This window comes from Phymastichus coffea, unplaced genomic scaffold (genome assembly GCF_024137745.1).
Source record: "Phymastichus coffea isolate CEN01 unplaced genomic scaffold, Cenicafe_Pcof_1.1 PCOF00033, whole genome shotgun sequence".
NCBI lineage: Eukaryota > Metazoa > Arthropoda > Insecta > Hymenoptera > Eulophidae > Phymastichus > Phymastichus coffea.
The window spans coordinates 1,389,980-1,410,637 of record NW_026706844.1 but is presented as its reverse complement, the minus strand read 5'-3'; positions in this window follow the sequence as shown (position 1 = coordinate 1,410,637).

Sequence of the window (20,658 nt, the reverse complement as noted above, 5' to 3'; positions counted from 1 at the left end):
ACGATTACTGTTAAATGGCAAATTTTGCATTTTATTCTGTAAACATGTTCAACATTTTAGGTGAATATTTTCTAAATTTTTCGGTAATCTATCAACTAAATTCTCTTTACACATTCTATTTAAATAGTTAAAATTTATATGGCCAAGCATTCTATGAAATTTTTCTTTTTCAGTCATGTTGTTTGTATTATAAGAAAATGAATTTTGAATTTCTATTTGACTCTCAAGTATATAGTATATAAACCATTTGCCTTTTTTGCTATACCAATAATGTTATTCGTTTTATTGTAAATTAATGACTGTTCTCGAATTGATACGATTTTATAATTATCTGTTATTCTCGCGTAACTGAGTAAATTTTTGTCCAATTCTTTAACAAAAAATACATTGAATACTATTACTTCATGTTCTATACCATCTACATTCAAATACATTAAAACTTTTCCAATTTCTGTGACCTTTAACAGTCTGCCATCACCTACTTTAACACATACAGGTTTATTTAATTTTGAATATTCAATAAAGTATGATTTATCATTAATTATGTGGTCGGAACAGCCACTGTCAAATATCCAATCTACCTTTTGAAAACCATTCACACAAACATTATTGCAATTTTTATCTTTACTCATAAATTCAAACTTATTTTCTCTATTAACTTCTATATTCGCGTAAAGAACGTCTCACTTGATCGATTTTCTTCTTGATCGCTGTACATATACCTTGCGTTGGGTTGATACCAACCTCGACCACGTCCTCTGGACCCATTAACTCTGAAACCATAACCTCTTTCTCTGTTGAAATTTTGTTGATTTTGTTGATTGTTGTCGTACCCTCGGCCGACGTTATTGAAAAAGCCTCTCGCTTGGTAATTTCCGTCATACGGACGCCGTTGGAATTGTTGTTGTTGTGGGTGAGATTGTTATTGTTGTTGATTATATTGTTGTTGATTGTACTGGCCACCTCTTGGCCATTGTGCTCTTGCACCTCCTCGACTACGACACTCTCTTACATAGTGCCCTCTCTTGTGACATTTGTTGCATTCAACATCACGAGCTTCAGTTTTAAACACACTTGATTTTACATTATTGTTATTAGAACTTTTAAATTTAGTCTCATTCATGAATATTTTATTTTTCACATAGTCACACGTTTTATCTTCGTCTTTTAAAGTGTCAATTAAATCACCAAGATAACTTAAAGAGTCTGGAAGAGTTTTTAATAAATAATCAAGTTTTTCAGGTTCATTTAAAGTTGCACCCGCACCTTTAAGTTCATTAATTAATTTTTCAAATTCTAGAAAAAATGTTTCTGAGTTTTCAAAGTTTTTTAGTTTAAGTCTATCGAGTTTGTTTCTCACTATGATTTGTAATGCAGTTGATGTTTTTAAATACATATTATCACATTTTTGCATGATTTTAAACGCACTCGTTTCATCACCCACGAACTCTAATTGTTTATTAGATATACTCGAGTACATATAGTTCGTTGCTTTAATGTTTGATTCATTCCACGCTACTGCATCAGTGTCTTTCTCTGTTTTCTCACGCGTCGCTTGGTCTTCACATTTTTTCCACTCTAAATATAATAAAATTCTTTTTTTCCATAAACTGTAATCTTGACCATCAAACACCGGTACTTTAATGTCGTCTAATTTAGTCATTTTTACTTGGTATCGTAAAACGTGTTCTTTTTCTACTTATATTTTCAACTTTTAATCTTCGCGCATCTCGTTCTATTTTACTCAAATCGAAAAATTTCTTTTGGATAATTTATTTATACTTTCTTTAGTTTATCTTCTCATCAATATTTTTTGTTTTAATATGTTCGAAAGTTCGATTTTTCTCTTTAATTTTTATCGCCACGTTTTCATCGTTCATTAATTCAAAGTTCCCTTTTTTTTCTCAAATTCGTTTAATCTTTAATTTTAAATCACACTTTTGTTTATAGTCCTTTTTGATTTGTTTTATTTTATTTCTTTTCACTTAGTTCATAACCACGTGTTATCTTAATAGCACTTTTGGCAAACCACGCTCTGCTACCATGTTAAATATTTTGAAGCAGGATCGATAAATAAATGTTCATTAATTCACATTTTAACTTTTAAATAATAAACAATATAGTGTTTATTGTATAACTACAAAAATTGATAAATTACAATTATGTTACGTTTCATTACGTCTCGTATATATAAGAGCCATTATGAGATGCGCTCGCTCTGGCAATGTGGCAGACTGACTTAAGGACGTTTCCCTGTTTATGTAAATAATAATAGATCTGCCTGAAATTTAGGATTATGATAGTTTAAAATATTCTGAACACACACACGTTTTTTGGGCATACGTTATAATGCTAAATACAGAGAAATAAACAAAAATCAAAATGCATTTTAACACGTGGCCTTATGGGACCGCACTTGAAACGGTTAATTGGACCTGTTACAAATAACACATGCAGACAGTTTTTTGATTATAAACAAAAAGATTTTTTTATGATGCAACCCTCAAAGTTTTGACCCGTGTTATAAGGCTTTTCATTAAGATATTAAATAAAATAATAGCAAAATAATGCATGATAAATAAACATGGCAACACCGCATCATATAGTGGTATGAAAGCGGTCATGCGCACGTGCACCCATCGGCGGCATTTTTCAAATGCATTTGAATACTCAGTTCGCACGGAAATTACAGATGATTTTACATTGCGCTGCATACCATAAATAATTATTACGTAAATTATGTATCAATATAAATTATACATATCATAGCCATTCCGAATAATTTCATAAAAATAAAAAAAATATATAAATTGTCCATAAGAAATATAGAATTGTTATTCATAAAACTTACAATATATCTCGTATATTTGAACAAATACGTTTAACGCTTTGATATTTTAAATAAATAACTTACAAATCTAATATCACGTTGAGAATCACGTAAATTACAATATCACATCATCAGCATCCTCCAAGATAATCATGATAAATGTTTCCAAATGTTCGAGAATAGCGTCTAGAATTTCCTTTTTTTTTATTATTGTTGCCTTTCCATTTACTTTGCCTTGCAAAAGCTCTGTAGCAAATTCTTTATTTTTTATATATGCATCAATTAAATCTTGATAAGTAAAGTTTTCTTCGGATAATCTTTGGATCATTGTTTTTGAAATATCATCTTTCAAAGGTATAAAGGAATTTATGTTACTTCGACTACGCTCTTTTTTATCGAGATAGATGCAGATACTATCAAATGTTTCATTTATTGCTAGTAAATCACTCACGTTTAGAGAATTGTTCGCTAGTTTTTCTAAAATATGGACATCAAACATAGCATCATGAGCTTCTGAGCAAGAAACATTCAATTTGCATGCTGCTAATGTTGTTAATTTGTGATTATCTACATCGATGATCTTTTTTCTGAATAATGGCAGAGTGTCAGTGAATCCTACAATAATACTTTGAAAATCTTTCAATAAACCACAACTTTTCACCAAAATAACTAATCGCTTAGAATCAAAATCACAGTTGTGAGCAACTAAAATACATTTTTTACTTAAGCTTTTTAAAAATTCTAATACACTAGATACAACAAATGCTTTGGTGTTTGTTACAACTTGCTCGCCATTTTTATATAAGTTTTTATTAATCCGTGTCAGTTTATGAACTTCCGATGATTTCGGATTAATTGGTCGCGTTGGTGTGATATAAGAACTGTATGATTGTTCATCACATTTTAAGCAGATTTGTAGTACGTCATCTTTGAACATATCGAATCCTGCAGTTTCCAAATCAAAAAAAACTATTTTCGTATCATTGCTATTAATAATATTGGAGCTATCTGATTCATTCGACTTTTCATTGGCATTTTCTTGAACTAAGTTTTCATTATTTGTGCAACCTTGTGGAGTTGTAGAATTAGTGATATCAAAAAGAGACATATCACTACTATATGATGTTTCTTCTTTTTTATCAGTGCGATATTTTAATTGAGAACACAACTGTGTACGCATTATGCGTTTCTTTTTTCCATCAATACTTGATTCTCTAGCCTTACGTTTTGAAGCACAGTTGTTTGTACGTTGGATGCGCTCTGCAAGTCGTCCTGTCGTTTCCAACCCTAAAGCATGAAAAATACTATTTATGTAAGCTTCCCCATAATTTTTTTAAACAACTGTACAAACAAATCTGTAGTTGCACGATTCGCTCATATTCTTTCAGGAGATTTGCTACACATTGAATTATTTAAGCTCTCGTTAGCTTGTGAAGAAGCCGCCATTAAAAATTTTGTAGCTTTTGCAGCTAGCTTATCAAATAATACTTTCAGCTGTTCATATAATACTGCATTTTTCATTTGTAACCCTACATAATTTTCTTTGTCTTCTTTGGCTTTACACCAAGATCCACAGTTATCGTGGCGATCAAAAGCATGGTCTGGAATATTTTGAATTGCAGCTCTCATTTTCTCTAAATCGCCAACATTTTGCTTTACTGCATAAATAAAATATCTCTTTAGAGAATTTATAGTATCCTGTTGAAGTTCTCCATCTGGATCTTGGTTTACTTTTGAATTAATATTAAAAAGAGCGTTCTTAACTCCTTTTGTACTATGGTTCATATCTGACTGCCTAATAATCATGTGAGTAGCTTCCTTTTGTATAGTACTAAAACTGCTGCTGTCATTGTCTGCGGTAAAAATGCCAATCTCAACATTGGCAGCTTGTAAAAGTTTACTTTCAATGACAAGCTTGCGAGCACCCTCCGCTTCCACAGACTTAGCGCTACCATGAAAGTTTAAACGACAATCATGCTCTTTATCAGTACCATTTTTTTCATTGCTGTCACACTGACGACATTTCCTATTGAATGATACGTAATCCAAAACCATACCACTAAGCATTACTATCAGACATCCATACCCATTCAAACTGTCATAATTATACCCGTTAGAACGCTGGCTCCAGCCAAAATCAAAAGAAACAAACAGTCTTACAAATTCAACCTCTTCAACATTTATTATTTTGGTATAAACTAAGAAATCATCTGGAGCATCAGGAGGTCTGTATGGAAAGGAAAAGAGAGTGACATGTTATTTTTTATACTTACAAGTTCATGACTTTTTTGAGAGAATATATTAATAATAACAAATATTGTATTAGTGTATAAATGTGTATATATTTATATGTATATTTTTTACAAAAAAAATACATTTTTCAATTGATTACTTTCTACTTAAAACGATTATCTAACTTAAAATATAATATAAAAAATTTTATTATTTGCATGATTACAAGTATAGATAAAAAATAATGCTTAACCTACTGATTAAAATAGTAATAAACTAAAATTTCATTCAAAATATTTTTAGACTAAAATAAGTTAAAAAATCTAATTTTCTACATGATTATACTTATATATAGCGTCATCAATTGAAACCTGATTTAAAAAATCATTAGAAACACGTGTGTTAAACAGTAAATTTGAAGAATGTTTTGTTTAGGATTGTTGTGTGAGAAAACTTACAACATGGCTTTAAGTTTGTCTAAATTTTCAAGTGTTAATGCTCGTTCTAATTCAATGGCATACTGGCAGCTCGTTTTCGCCACATCTTCAAGAAATGGACCCACTAATCTCTCTTGGTTTTTGTAGGCATTTTTTGATAAAAGAGGTATTTCAAAAGTACTTAGAAAGGTATCGACTTGACGATGTCCAATACCTGCACGCATTGCTCCTGTAAATAGTAATATTATTTATTAATTACTTATTGAACGTACACTCTCATTAAATAAACTGAAAAATAATAGTTGTGTGTACCTATAGGCAACTTTGCATTGATTTCAAAAACTTTCTTGCTGCTACCAAGAATGTTTGTCATAGGTCCGCTGCGGACTTTGGTAATTTCGGGACACCTGCTACACTTGCAGTAAAAATATGAACCAAGACCATGAATCGTTTCATCAACAATATTTTAAGTAAATAATCTTTGATTGCATCCATCACAGTACATCTGTTTAGACATATATTTCAAGTCAACAACGCGCGCTCCTTGGACAGGATAATTTGAGGTTATGTCAGCCTCCTCAGTTTTGGTCTCTTCTTTAGTTGAAGCAGCTTCGAGAGCAACAAATTTTCCTTTGTTTTTAATACCATTTTCTGATCGACGTAACATATGTTGATAAACTTTTTTCGATACATATTTTCCTTTCCAGTGATATCTTTTACGGCCACTCATTGCTCGTTCATAATAAACACCGAGAACATATGCGAATACCACTGTTTATTTACATGGTGTGCTCAAGCGCGACGTTGCCAAGTTTCAAGAAACCGTCGGTAATATAGGTTACTTCACGCAGAAAAAAGAAACAGGGAAACGTCCTTAACTGCTCGCGCTCTATTCACACATACATACGTCGCTGCGAGCGCATCCTCATACTCATACTCGCTTGTATACAATATATACAATATATACTCTTTATACAGCATACACAATTACTTCAAAAACCAACATGCATAATTCGATTCTCCGATGAAAATTATCTACTATCCTCAGTAGTACATCCAGCGGTATGCTCTGACATCATGTCTTCTCGGGTTGTTGGTTGTTCTTGATAAACGACTTTCTTCAAGTATCCCCATAAGTAAAAGTCAAGACATGTCAAATCGGGAGATCGTGGTGGCCATGCAACTGGTCCACCACGACCGATCCATCTACCGTTGAATCTGATGTCCAGGTAAGCTCTAACATTTCTGTGGAAATGCGCAGGAGCTCCATCTAACTGCATCCACATTCTCAGTCTTGTTTGGAGGTCTACTTCTTCCAGTAGTCCATCTAGTTCATTTTGTAAAAATTGAGAAAAGTTTGCTTCATTGATATTTCCCTCAAAAAAATAAGGTCCAATCACATGTCCATTGATAATGCTACACCACACGTTGATGTTCCAACGATGCTGATGATCTACTTATCGATACCAATGAGGATTTTCAGCTGACCAGTAATGACAGTTGTGCCTGTTGAGCTCCCCATCATTTTTGAATGTAGCTTTGTCAGAGAACATGACATTGTGGAAAAAAGCTCTGTCGTTTTGAATCATTTCCTTTGCCCAACGACAAAACTCCAGTCGCCTTTCCATGTCATCTGGTGTGATGACTTGAGTGAGAGTGATATGATATGGTCGGAATTTTCGTTTACTCAAAATTCTAAGGACAGTTCGTTTTGGTATTCCAGTTTCTCTTTGGATCTGTATACTACTAATATGAGGATTCCCATGAATAATTACCAATATCACAAGCACGCGAACGTCATTCTCATCGTAAGTATGATGTTTTCGCGTACGAACTAAATGTCCTTCTTGAACATTCACATGAATCATGAAACATGAACCTTCGAATGGTGTTATGATGAAGGTGTCTTTGGTACGGGAAATGTTCTTATATAATTCCCTCCGGCTAGACCAAGAATGAAAATCATATCGACGCGTTCTCGTGCATAATAATCCGGCATGTTCCAAAAAAAAGGCTTTTGATTTAATTTTTAATACAAATTTGTAACAAAAAAATTCTCTTCAATGAATACAAAATCGCTATTCAGTGAAATAAGCGAATAAACTAAGTTGCAGTATCAAAAAACAATTTTTGTTTTGTGGAAATGAAAAGATTCGATATGCCAAACCAGACAATGACAGGTACACGTATGTCAAAGTACATAAAGACACTTTACGGTAAATGTTACTTTTATTGGATAACATGGATGGTTAAGCTAGAAAAATGGACGACCTTGCGCCTGCATATGATAAAAGGGGTGAATCAGCTCTTTCCGAATCCGGGGTCAAAAATAGGGGTTCCCATTTAAGAAAACAACGTTGACCTTCAAATGACCTTGAACATGACCTCCAAGGTCAAAGGTAAGGTCATGAGAATTTGACTGCCTCGAAATTGAGCAACTTTTATCTGAAAAATATCACTATCTCTCATAGTTTCCGAGAAAACCTACCGGTCCACTTAAAATGGCCCACCCTGTATTTTAGATTACACAGGCCTGCAAGGTTTTGTTCTTTTGCAACTGAGAGTCATTTCCGAAGTAATTTTTGGCGTAGAATTCGAATCCGTCATCAGAATTTCTCCATCACGTCAGGTTTTTGAGTAATCGTCCCCTAAAGGTCGAAAAAACACGTTTTTTGGCCATATTCAAGGCTTGATTACATCGTGAGTTTATATTCTTTTCAAAAACGGTTGACGGCATCTTAAAGAAGCACTCTTATCCTTCAAAACCCATTTTTCAAATTTAAGATATCATTTTTTTTCATCAAGATATCATCAATTGAAGTTTGCCATTTTTGAGGTTTCACCATGAGCTTAGAAGTTCGGCCAATTTTCCTGGAAGAATACGATATATTTCTTAGTATTTTTTGGATAATGATTCTAGAATGTGATGAAGCAATTCTGACGACGGATTCTAATTTTACGCCAAAAATTACTTCGGAAATGACCGTAAGTTGTAAAATAACAGTGACGACTCTCTATTTTGCAGGCCTGTGTTATTACTAGATTTATTATACTATAACATTGCGAGTGAACTATTATTTTAAGCACTAAATAAAATATACCAGTATACATGTTTTCGAGGTCGCTGAATCCGAATTCGAGGTCCATTTCACCCGATTAGCTCTGGTTCAAGGTCAAATCAAAGTCGAATTCAGAGTTCATTATAAATGAAAAAGAAAAATATATTGCATATTATTTTCATTGAAAATGCCTTCTTTTAATTTTTCTTCAGATAGTTTTGGAAATTGTTGTAACATTTTTAGTTTTGGAAATTATTCGTAACATTTTTCTTGTTCTCCCTTATTTAGGGCTTTAACAAATTGCTTCATTAGGCCTAATTTAATATGAGTCACAAATTAGAAAAATGCTCAGAGATAACATTTTTTTTGAACGTATAAATGATAAAGAAAAAGTTACATGGAATAGTTTTGAAAGAACTGTAACAGATTTTCTGGGAAATATAAAAAGTGATAATTATAAAAAAATAGTAGCTGAAATGATAAAAAATTTAGGAGTATTAGTCTGGAATATGAACTTGAAATTACATTTTCTTGATTTTCAAATTGACTACTTCTCAATCAACTTAGGTGCTTACAGTGAAGAACAAGAAGAGAGATTCCATAGAAACATCAAAGCGATGGAAAGACAGTATCCAGGACGATGAAATGTTAGTATGATAGCAGATTTCTGCTGGAGCTTAAACAAAGAAGCAGAGAAAAAAGGCGTGAAACGCAAAAGAAAACCATTCCTGAGATCATTTCGTGATAAACGTGTGCAGTGTAGCAAGAAAAATTAAATCAGAAAGATGTTTTATTAGAGCATGGATCAAAAAAAGATATAAATATATTTTTCTTCTTCATTTGCAATGAGCTCTGAATCGGACTTTGATCTGACCTTGAACTAGAGCTAATCAGGTGAAACGGACCTCGGATTCGGATTGAGCGATCTACAAAACGTGTAAATATATTAATGTACTTGATTTTCAATGCATTTTCTGGATTTGACCTTGATCTGACCTTAACTTCCAGCTGATCGGGTCAAACGGACCTTGGATTTGGATTCAGCGACCTAGAAAACATGTTAATATACCGGTGTATTTTATTTACAGTGCTCTTTCTGAATTTAACCTTTTGACACAAATTAAATTCACAAATCAGTGATCGCAAACGTGATCCACTGATAATCATTTGATTGTCTCTTTGTGTACGAGGACAATTCGCGTATGAACTCGTATATATAGGAAATTTCAATCACTTTATTGTCTTAACAATCTATTGTTTATTAAAGCAGAGTAACTTGTTTTAATAATTTATTGTTCATTAACGTAGAGTAAATTACATATTTCCGTTTCATTTATTTAATAAAATAAAGCGCGGTTTACTATTAATTGTTTGATTGCATCAAATTAGCTTCGCCACATTAGTGCATTAGGCGTAAATCAACGGATTTTGTAGGTAGGGATCGGGTTTATTTTCATTCAAAATGGCGATCCCCAAAAATCGACTTGAAGGGAAAATTTTTCTGGATCATTTTAGATAGGCTGGAGGAATACCTCAGTACTTTCGACGCTGGCCCTCTAAACGCCCAGTTAAGGTGGAAGCGTTTAGAATGTCTTTTCATTGACATTTCGCGATACAACGAAGAATTAATCTCTGAATCCGGATCATCCCTATTTACTCGAGCTTCTAGAATTGGAAGGTCGTTACTTTTCAATCGGAGCGAACGTAGCCAAATTGCAAAGTAATCTAGGCCCTTTAGCAGCTCATTCCAGCCTAAACATGTCAACGGGTAACATCACTATTACCGAGCTACAAGATTTGCCGAAACTTCCGTAGATTTCGGTTCCGGTATTCGACGGTGATCGTCGAAATTGGGCCCAATTCAATAGTCGGTTCCTGGCTTTAGTACATTCTCGTTCTGACCTTAGCAATGCGGTAAAATGCAGTCACTTAATTCACTTTCTGGATCAGTATTAGCAAAGGTTGAGAAGTATGACCCGAGCAAAGAGCATTATTCCAAAACGTGGTCAGCTCTTTTAGATTTCTACGACTAAAAACGAATTGTAGCGGTTAAACACCTCAACGCGATGCTCGATCTCCCCAAAGATGTAGGTAACAAAGCGAACGATCTTGCGAATCTACTAGATAAGTTTCGCCAACATCATCACATCTTGAAAGGACTGAAGGTCAACACCTACGACGACGTAATGGTTAGGATCTTAGAGCGATATCTTCCCCCATTCATCTATAACAAGTCGCAAGATAGGTTGGAGATCAACAGGCTCGCGTCCTTGTCGACTTGTTGGCTTTCATGCACAAAACGGTTTTAAGGATACAAGACACTCAGATTGCCTCATCTAGGTCCAATAGTCACAAAAGGAAGAACGCTAGCGAATACCCCTTTCAAGCTCTTAGCAAGGTAGCTAAAACATCAAGAGTTTTTGTAACCTACGTTCCTTCAACCTCAACTCCATCTTCTAATCCATCACCCTCCAACCAACTTCGACCACGGTGTTCCAAATGCAAGGGACATTACAGGATTTAAAAATGTGAAGACTTTCGCGTGCTTTCCAGCCGCGAACGCTTCGATTTCGTCAAAACCCACAATCTCTGTCGAAATTGTTTAGGATCACACAAATCATCCTGCACCAGCAATGGACGCTGCAAGAAATACAGTAAACCTTATCATTCATTATTACATTTTGACCGAGCGGGAGAATCAACCACTGTTTAACCATCCTTCAATCCTTCCACTCCATGATTAGCTCATCCTGTCTACACCTCTGTCGCTTTCTCTCCACACTCCCAACTCCTCACTACGGCTGTGGTCATGGTGGCTAATCACAACGGTAGCCAGGTTCCGACTCGGATACTTTTCGATTCTTGTTCTTCAGTTAATCTCATCACTCAAAAATTTGCTGATTCGTTGAGGTTACCAAAACGGTTTTGCGTTCTGAGTATCGGGGCGATTGATGGGTTGGGTTTAACTGCATATAATCAGGTCAACCTCATCTTCCACTCAAATTCTACCACAGGTTCGCCCTGATTTCCTAAAGCAACGGTCTTTTTCGAAGCTTGCCCAACCGTGGGCGAAATACTCGAACCTGCCTCACTCGTGTTCGTGCGCAACGATGGCAACTCATTTTGCCTCGCTGGGCACTTCTCGGGTGAGCTAACTATCACGCAAAATTTGTTAAACCCGATCGCATCATGCGCATCCTTATCGGGCAAAATTTCCCGCGTATTAGTGTGTCGACTTTTTGAAGACTTTCCGCGTCCTGCTGTAACGAGTCGTTTATTTGTCTCTTCGGATTCATTGCTGGTCCTACTAAGGAAACTTACGCCCTCGTCACTCTGCGCCCGAAACTCTTTTAATGTCGAACGACGAAACTCGCCTTTAAACACGTTTTTAAACTCTACAATTTCCCTACTACCTTTTTCCAGATCCTCATATTCTACAAATACTGCATGCTTGACTTTAGCCTTGACTTTCAAATATTCCCCTATTACCTCGTCTAAGAGAGGAGACGCAGAACTGGCAGTTCTTGCCTTGTTCTCGCCTTCCCTTATTGCCTCAACTCTATTCCCTTCTTCCTCGATGCCTTCGCTCCTTGCGCGAAGCACTTTCTCTACCTCAAGGGCCAGCTCGATCCATCTTAGGCAGGAGTCGTCGAACGGTCGACGGCTCCCGCACTGAAGATCGTATCCTGCTTCACCTGGTTGCAAGTAGGGCAATCTCTGTACACGTAACCGATTGTCCCACAAACCTGACAGTAAAGCGTCGGCTCCGAAGTTCGCGTCGGGCAGTAGTTGGCATAATGCCCTGGTTGTCGGCATTTGTAGCAAACTACCCGCGGATTAGCCTGAGCACTGGGCATTGAGCTTTCCTATGACCTAACGCGTTGCAATTAAAACAGGCCCCTGTAAATGGCATATTTGAATTGGTACCTCCTTGATTGCGCTGCTGCGAAACCAAACTAGGGGCAACATCTGCAGCCGGGGCCCATGGAGCCTGCGGGCTTTGACGAGCAATCGCGGCTTCCGTTCTCAAGCTGATTCGTCGCCTGTGGCTGTTGCTTATTAGCTATAGCCACGGCAATTTCACCATTTTGCTTCTTGCCCTTCTTTCCTAGCTTCTTGCTCTGCTGCTGTGCTTTATTTTTAGAAGGTTCAATCATTAGGACCTCATCAATCGCGTTGTTTAAACTGTCTATGGTTTCGACCGATTTCTGTTTACCGGTAGACTTCTTCGTGACTGTATACGCCGATTCAGGAATTAACGTCACGTCGGCCGTTGGCGGCTTTTCCCACCTTTTCTAACCGGCCATACGATCTTCGAGCGCCAAACCTGCCTCTTTAAAACTATTTAGATAAGAGAAAGTCTTGGTTTTAAGATATCGCTTATATCTTGGGTGTAGACCCTCTATGATCGTCGCTAGCTGGCGTTTTACCGATACCGGTGGGTTAAAACGACGCAAAATCGTCTGGAAAGCCGCGACGTAATTCGATATCTTCTCGTTTTCACCCTATGTCCGTTGACGCAACTTACCGTAGAGTTACTCTCTATTTAATCACCGGCAGAATTCGCTAGAAAAACTTCTTTTAAAATTTTTCAGCGTCTTCCACATACCACGATTAACCTCGTACCACGAGCGCGCTTTATCACGAAACGTAGTGTCTATCGCGATAAGCAACTCTTCGTTAGGAATCTCATAATAGCGCTGACAATCGCTTAAGTCCGATAGAAAACTTAACGCGTTCATACCGTCTTTACCCGAAAAGCGGAGAGACCATGCGTTGAGTGCGCTTACCCCGTCCGCCGGTATACCATTGATATACTTTATTCGCGGAGGGCCCCTCTCTCTCTCTGCTTGGCTTCTGTACCTTTTTTCTAAGCGATCTTTCTGTCCGCGTATCACAACTATCAGTATCCGACGGGCACCTGCTCGTATCGCTAACCCCGAAAGTTTCTATCTTTTTAGCTTGTCTACTCTTAGACCGCTTCACGCTAGCTACGTTACCTTTGCCTAACGAGGCTGGCACCCGCGTTTCATTTGCCGTAGTTATTTGTACTCCGCGCTCCCAGTCTTCTACCCAAGAACTTCCTCTAGGCGCGTGGTACTTCGTACTCACCGATCTATCTAAATCGGCGTAGATGGACGCACTACCTGCTAAATTATTTCGCGCGTTCGCGTGAGCCGGTGGCTCAGTCGCAACCGCTGACACGTTGAGCACCGCGCGATCGCTGAGCGGCTTGGCTTGAGGCGGCAAGGGAGCCTGCTTCTCGGCCTGAGTCGCTCCACAATGCACCGCCTTACTCTCTACTCTAAAAATTGCATTCGCGCCATCCGTGATACCCTATCTCACTTCGCGCTTATAAATCCAGCGTGGTACGGACGCAAGAACCCCCCCAGATTTGGCTTAGCGCATTGGTGCTGCTTTCGCCCTGGTTTTGGCGTTCCTGCTCTTGGCAACCAAACTGCCGACGGGGGCTGGACCGCCGAAGGTAGCACATCTCTGTTGACAGCCACATCTGTGCCTCTGTCCGGCGATTGGGTTTGCTTGCGCGGAGCAGCGACGCTTGTTACCTGCGTTGCCTGCTCTTGTTCGCGCAGCAATTCAGTCGCCAAGGGCGCAGCAGCCGTTGCGGACTCGTCGCCGAAATTTGCGTGTCGTGCGCTGTCCGCTGCCGCATCACGTCATTCATCATGCAGCAACTCCGGAATCAGACCAAGCACAAAGTCGCTCGAATATACTGGTGGCTGCAAATCTGGTCGCTTTTTTCTTAATAAAAAGCGCAAGTATCAGTCTCGCAACTCTTCTAAGTCCCCGCGCAGAATAAGTCCACGATAGCTTATTAACTCAAGCAATACGGCCGGTTCTGTTGAGTCAATCTTGCGTTTAAGACTTTTCGCCTGCGCGTCGCGTAATATTCTACGCATTATGATCCTATCTCTACAAGCTAGTGACTTTTTCCGTGGGAAACCAAAATTCAAAATATCGAGGCAGCGTGTGTTTATCGCGCTATGCAGTTCGACTTATTTTAGAATTTATTAACGAATTCTCTTGCAGGCTTTCAGCCGGCGAGCGATCGCCTTGCATAAGCCTCACAAAGAAAACTCACCATATGCCCAATTCCACTGTTTAAGTTTGGGTCCGATGTCAAAACAACCATATGATGCAATCGCGGCCACTCAACTCCCTCATTAAGAAAAGGTCACTGTTAATCCGAGACAAAACACTCCTAGAAAAGTAAATACGGAGCTAGAGGTTCTTTTCTTTGTGCGCACGTTTTGTCCTTAGTATACAATGGAAAATTTCTGATTAATTTACTATTCCCGATCCCGTTACCTCTATTACTAGGCCCACAAAGGATGCCATGTAACGAAATCTCGTTCGTTAACTATTATTTAAAGGTGGGCAAATGAGGCGCACTCGCTCATAGTAATTGAGGCGGGAAGGGGGAAGAGGTACAGAAACAAAAGTGATTAATAAATTATACACACAAACAAATTCGCATTTTAACAAATCTAATTAAATCATATAAAAGTTACATTACACTCAAACTTCGCAAGACCGTACATTAACAAACCACATAAAATCAGTCGCATTACACAAGCTCTTAATCTGATAAACATAACGACGTTCTTAACACCTATTACAAAAAGAGAACAAGTTAACTAACTAATCGGGCTTATTAATCTATACAAAACACAACGCAAGTCGCCCGTCAGATGACCGCCTTGACGACAAACTGACTTACGAGGGTGGTTTGAAAAGTCCGTGCAAAGACAGAGAGATGGCGATACTAATGCGTATCAAGGTTATTTTCAGTTAGTGGCATATCTTGGAAGAGCACACACCAAGTTTCAGCCAGATCGGCCAATTACTTTGCGTTTTACATTCGTTTCAATCAAAGAAATCAAGTGGTTGTAAAAAATGGACGAAAAAGAATTTCATGTATTGATTAAACATTACTTTTTCAAAGGCAAAACGCTTCAGGAGATTAAACAGAAGCTTGATAAACATTATGGTGATTGTGCACCTTCGATTAGAATGGTTTATAAGTGGTTTCAAAATTTTCGGAGTGGCCATATGAGCACAAAAGACGCTGAACGTTCTGGACACCTTGTTGAGGTTACTACTTATGAAATCATTGATAAAATCCATGATATGGTGATGGCTGACAGAAGAATTAAGGTGCGTGAGATTGCTAGTACTGTAGGCATCTCGAGCGAACGAGTACATAATATTTTGCACTAACATTTGGACATGAAAAAGCTATCCGCTAGATGGATGCCGCGATTGCTCACGATTGACTAAAAACGAGATCATGTGAAGTGTTGCAAGAATGGTTTGTAGCTATTCCAGCAAAATTCGCAAGACTTTAAGCGTCGTTTCATCACTGTAGATGAAACATGGATACATCACTACACTCCTGAGACCAAAGAACAGTCTAAACAATGGGTTACCAAGGGGGAATCTGCTCCGAAAAAGGCGAAGACAATTCCTTCGGTCGGGAAGGTTATGGCGATTGTATTTTGGGATTCGCAAGGAATAATCTTCATCGACTATCTGGAAAAGGGTAAAACCATTACAGGCGAATATTATTCATCGTTATTGGATCGTTTGAAAACCGAGTTACTAGAGAAACGTCCACGATTGGCCCACAAAAAAGTCCTCTTCTACCACGACAATGCACAAGCTCACGCCTCAGCAGTTATGGCCGCAAAACTGATGGAGGTAGGGTTTCAACTCGTTTCACATCCCCTCTATTCTCCAGACTTGGCTCCGTCGAACTTCTATTTGTTCCCTAATATTGAAAAATGGCTGGCGGGGAAAAGATTTTATTCAAACGAGGAGTTGATTGCAGAAACGAATGCCAATTTTACAGACTTGGACAAATCCTATTATTTGAAGAGATTAACAAACTCGAGCAGCATTGGATGAAGTGTATATGAAGACTAAAAGGAGACTATCTTAAAAAATAAAAAAGATTTATTAAAAAAAATCAAGCAGTTTTTATTTTTGCACGGACTTTTCAAACGACCCTCGTAGGCTATTTAGCTAAAAGAGAAAGTCGCCCGGCGAGGGATCGCCTGGACGATTTCTCTTTGTACGATTTATTACCCGAACGTCATTAGGGTAGGAGCCGGCGTGTGCACGCCTTGCTACCCACCTAATATTAAAAATTACGTACAATTCCGTCGATGAAGAGAGAGAGAGAGAGAGAAAAAGAGAGAGAGATTAATTTGCAAACTTGACCTTTCCTGCGCCCTGCACACGGTGTTATAGGTCGTCGCTGGGTAACTCCTGCCGGCTTTCTAGGCAGCGTCCCGAGTAGATGCAAGACCAAGTCGTCTTCTTCTCTCGGTTTTCTTCTCGGCCCTTTGTCCTCAGCTGCACTTCTGACTTTTTCACCGCTGGCCGTCCACCATCTTGCTTCGATCGACTCGGAAAACCTTCTGACTCTGCCCTCAACTTACTACCGTCTGTATCGCTCGTTTTTCCTCGCGATCTACAGCTTCTTCGTCGATTTTTTCTCTCCCCACTTGACCTACTTATTAGACGGCGCGCGACCAATGCGGTAATTGGCTCGAAACGTGCGCCTGCCTAATCTTGCGTAGGGCACGCACGTCCCCGACTATTTCTCTCTCTCTCTCTCCCTCTCTCTAACATCTCTATACTCTCTGTCGCCAGTGTAGCAGCTTCGGGCCTGCTCGGCCCCGCTCGGCAATCTCCATCAGCTAAAACAGAGACCATGCATTAGACGCTTTCTTAAATGCGTCTAACGCTGGTTACTGTGCCTTGCCGAGAGAGAGGGGAATTTAGGAAAATTCCGACGAGAACAAGCGCAATGCTTACTCTCGTCACAAATGTAAGGCACATAAATAGTTTTATGCGTGTTGCATCATTGCTTATGTCGCTTACTTCTAAGAGATTATACATTCGTTCAATTTCGCTTTCTAACATTAACAACATCATGCGTTGAAATGTTTCTAATGGTGGAAACAAAGTTCAAATAAACTTTATAAGATATAAACTATATAAGTGATTTCACATCGTTCTCTAGTTCATTGCAGGTACAAACTAACATATATAGTATAATTATTCGACGTTGTAGCTATAATAAGTAGGGTTATTCGTAAGTATAACATATATTTTTGAAAAAAAAACAAACAAGTAGCTATGAATTTGATTGTTCTTATGATTACAGTATTATATTCTACAAAAAAGGCTGGAATAAAATTGTTCAAGGAAACCAATATAGCATGCAAAACTATTAAAGATTGAAGAACAAGTTTGAGTATAATAAAAAAAATTGTATGATTAACATGTCTACTCACCTGCAGAAGTTTACCTTTTCTGAAAGGTGTAGGGGCTGGGCGGGGAGAGGGGCGAGGGAGAGATTACATTCACTATACTAGGTTCATGGATAATGTATAAAAAAATTCATGATTCATTATAAAAAACCTTTCAAATGAAATTAAATCGTGTTTTAAGATTTATTTTATATATTTTGAACTAGAAATTTTGCAGAGGAAAACTCTTGGCACTTTGGCCATTGTTTTTTATTGATGTATAAATTAGCAACTTTAAACCACTGATTATCCCATTTAAGCATATTATAATAATCGTATTGTTTAAAGTCAGTTCCCACGTAGAAAATTCCGCTTATAACGCTATAATGCCTGTTATTTATATTTATTTTTGACCGTGGGACATCTTTAGTTTTGATATTTGTAATATCCGATACTAGGAATTGTAAAATTAATAGTTTTTTTGGGTACGAAACATCGACTCTTTAGTGAGTTTTTTATTAGAACCATTTGCACAGAACGGATTTGTTGGTAACCAATTATCCAAATTAATGTCAATGATATTCTGTAACGTTTCGCTTATAATAAATAATTACTAACCATGAGTTTCGAGGATTTAAAATTTTAAGTACTTTTAAGTAATATATGATTTTAAATACAATGTTATAGAAGTTATTTGATTATATATAAACACATATGTATATATATTATAAATATATACTTATTTTTTAGTAAACCATTAATTATTATGAAAAATGATTGCATAGATAAACGTCGTCTTATTGTAGAAATAAGTTATATATTTGAGATATGAAAAATGTGAAACAACACTTTCTCAGCAGCTGAATGTCAGCATATACGGGTTATATTGAGGCTATTGATATTAGATAATTGCATTTCAAAATTATATATAAAAATATATATTACATTTATGAAACAATATTTGGAGTATTTTATCGTGCAACCTCTATTTGCATCAAATTGAGTTTTGTTCATGAAACTGACCCCATAGAGTACTATAAGGAACATTGATGAACCATAAATTCATCAAAACACATGGAAAACTATAAAACACCATATAATACCATAGAATACCATAACGTACAATGGAGAACAATGAACCCATCAAGATTCGTGAAACATCATAAAATCCTTAAAACACCGTAGAACACCTTGCAAACTCATGGGGAAGAATAAAAAATCATCGAAATTCATGGAACACCATAGAACGTTATAAAACTCCATGGAGTACTCTATAAGGAACAATGGAATGTTATAAATTCATCGTGATCTGTGGAACACCATTAAACACTCTAAAATACTCATGGGGAACTATGGAGAATCAGGAATTTATCGAGACCCTTGGAATACCATAGAACACCATTAACATTATTGACATAGATGGAGTACATGAAAAACTATGAAACCATCGAAATCCGTGAAACACCATAAAACACTATAAATTACCATATAATACCGTGGAAGCTCATGGAGTACCATAAGGAACAATTGAGAACTATGAATCCATCAAGATGCGTCGAACACCATTAAACACCATAAAACACTATGGAAACCCATGGAGTCATAAAGTACTATGTATATCGGCCGTTCTTCTGTCCTCTTAATCATAATTTGATTTTTCCACATCGGTTTCCATATGTCATGTATTTTTTCATTGTAAGTATATCAAAAAACAATTAATTTAGTTTTAGAGAAAAATGCTGACGTAAATGACGTACGAAATAACGTAATATATACAGAATTATTATACAACTAGATAGAATTATTATATCATCAACTTGTAATGTGGTGCATTACAAGGCTTTGCCTGAGAGTGTTGTACTATTTGCAACACCTCAGAGGAGCCATCTCCGTCACTTAGCGCCCCGTAATTAACCGAATAATTATACCCGACTCGCATTCTAACCGATACACTGTTTTATTTCCATTTTCGCTCACCTACACCCGAGAAAATGACGCAGCAAGTCAAAAAACGCGATCCGGCAGATGAGCGAAAAATGGAGCGCATGACGAAAAAAAGAGAACGCACGCACACACACACTCCCAACCACGTATTGTCGGCTGGAGGAAAAAAAACGGAAAACTTGACTGGGAAATGGAACGGAAATGAATGGTAGTGATATCTGCGGACACGTTACACACCCAGGCACTAACACAGAGACTTTGAAGAAGTTGACACACCTGGGGCGACCAGAAAATCGTCGATGAAGCGGCAGCCGGTAATCAGTTGTGTCAGGCTGCTGCGCACCATCGGCGACATCCTGAACGCCACACACACACTGCTGCTGACCACTAGAAAAACCCGGAGGCACACACACAACACCTGGATACACACATATACCACACGAACGAGGGAGAGCGCTCCAGGAGGCGCTCCGGAGACCAGCAGCAGAGCACGAGGTTTACACGTACAAGCAAACAACTTTTCTGCGTGGTTCGAAAATTGGTAAAATATTAGTTTTACACTAGGAAAATAGAATATTAAATAAACATTACACTTCTTTTAAAAAAAGAAAAGAATACTTAATAGTACAAAAATATTTAAGCTATTTGTGCGAGTTTTCATTCCCTAAGCACGTGTTAAGATGAATTCTAGGCTCTAAACCTTCGTAACTATCATCATTTTCTAGCTTACATGTAAAAGAATAAAGTTTTTATGTAACAAAATTAAGTTCTTCATAATCGTTCATGTGGACAACGAGAAATACTTAAGAAAATTCATATACAACTATATTAACCCTATCAGAGGTGGTTTCAACCCCTAGAAAGTGAATTCCGAC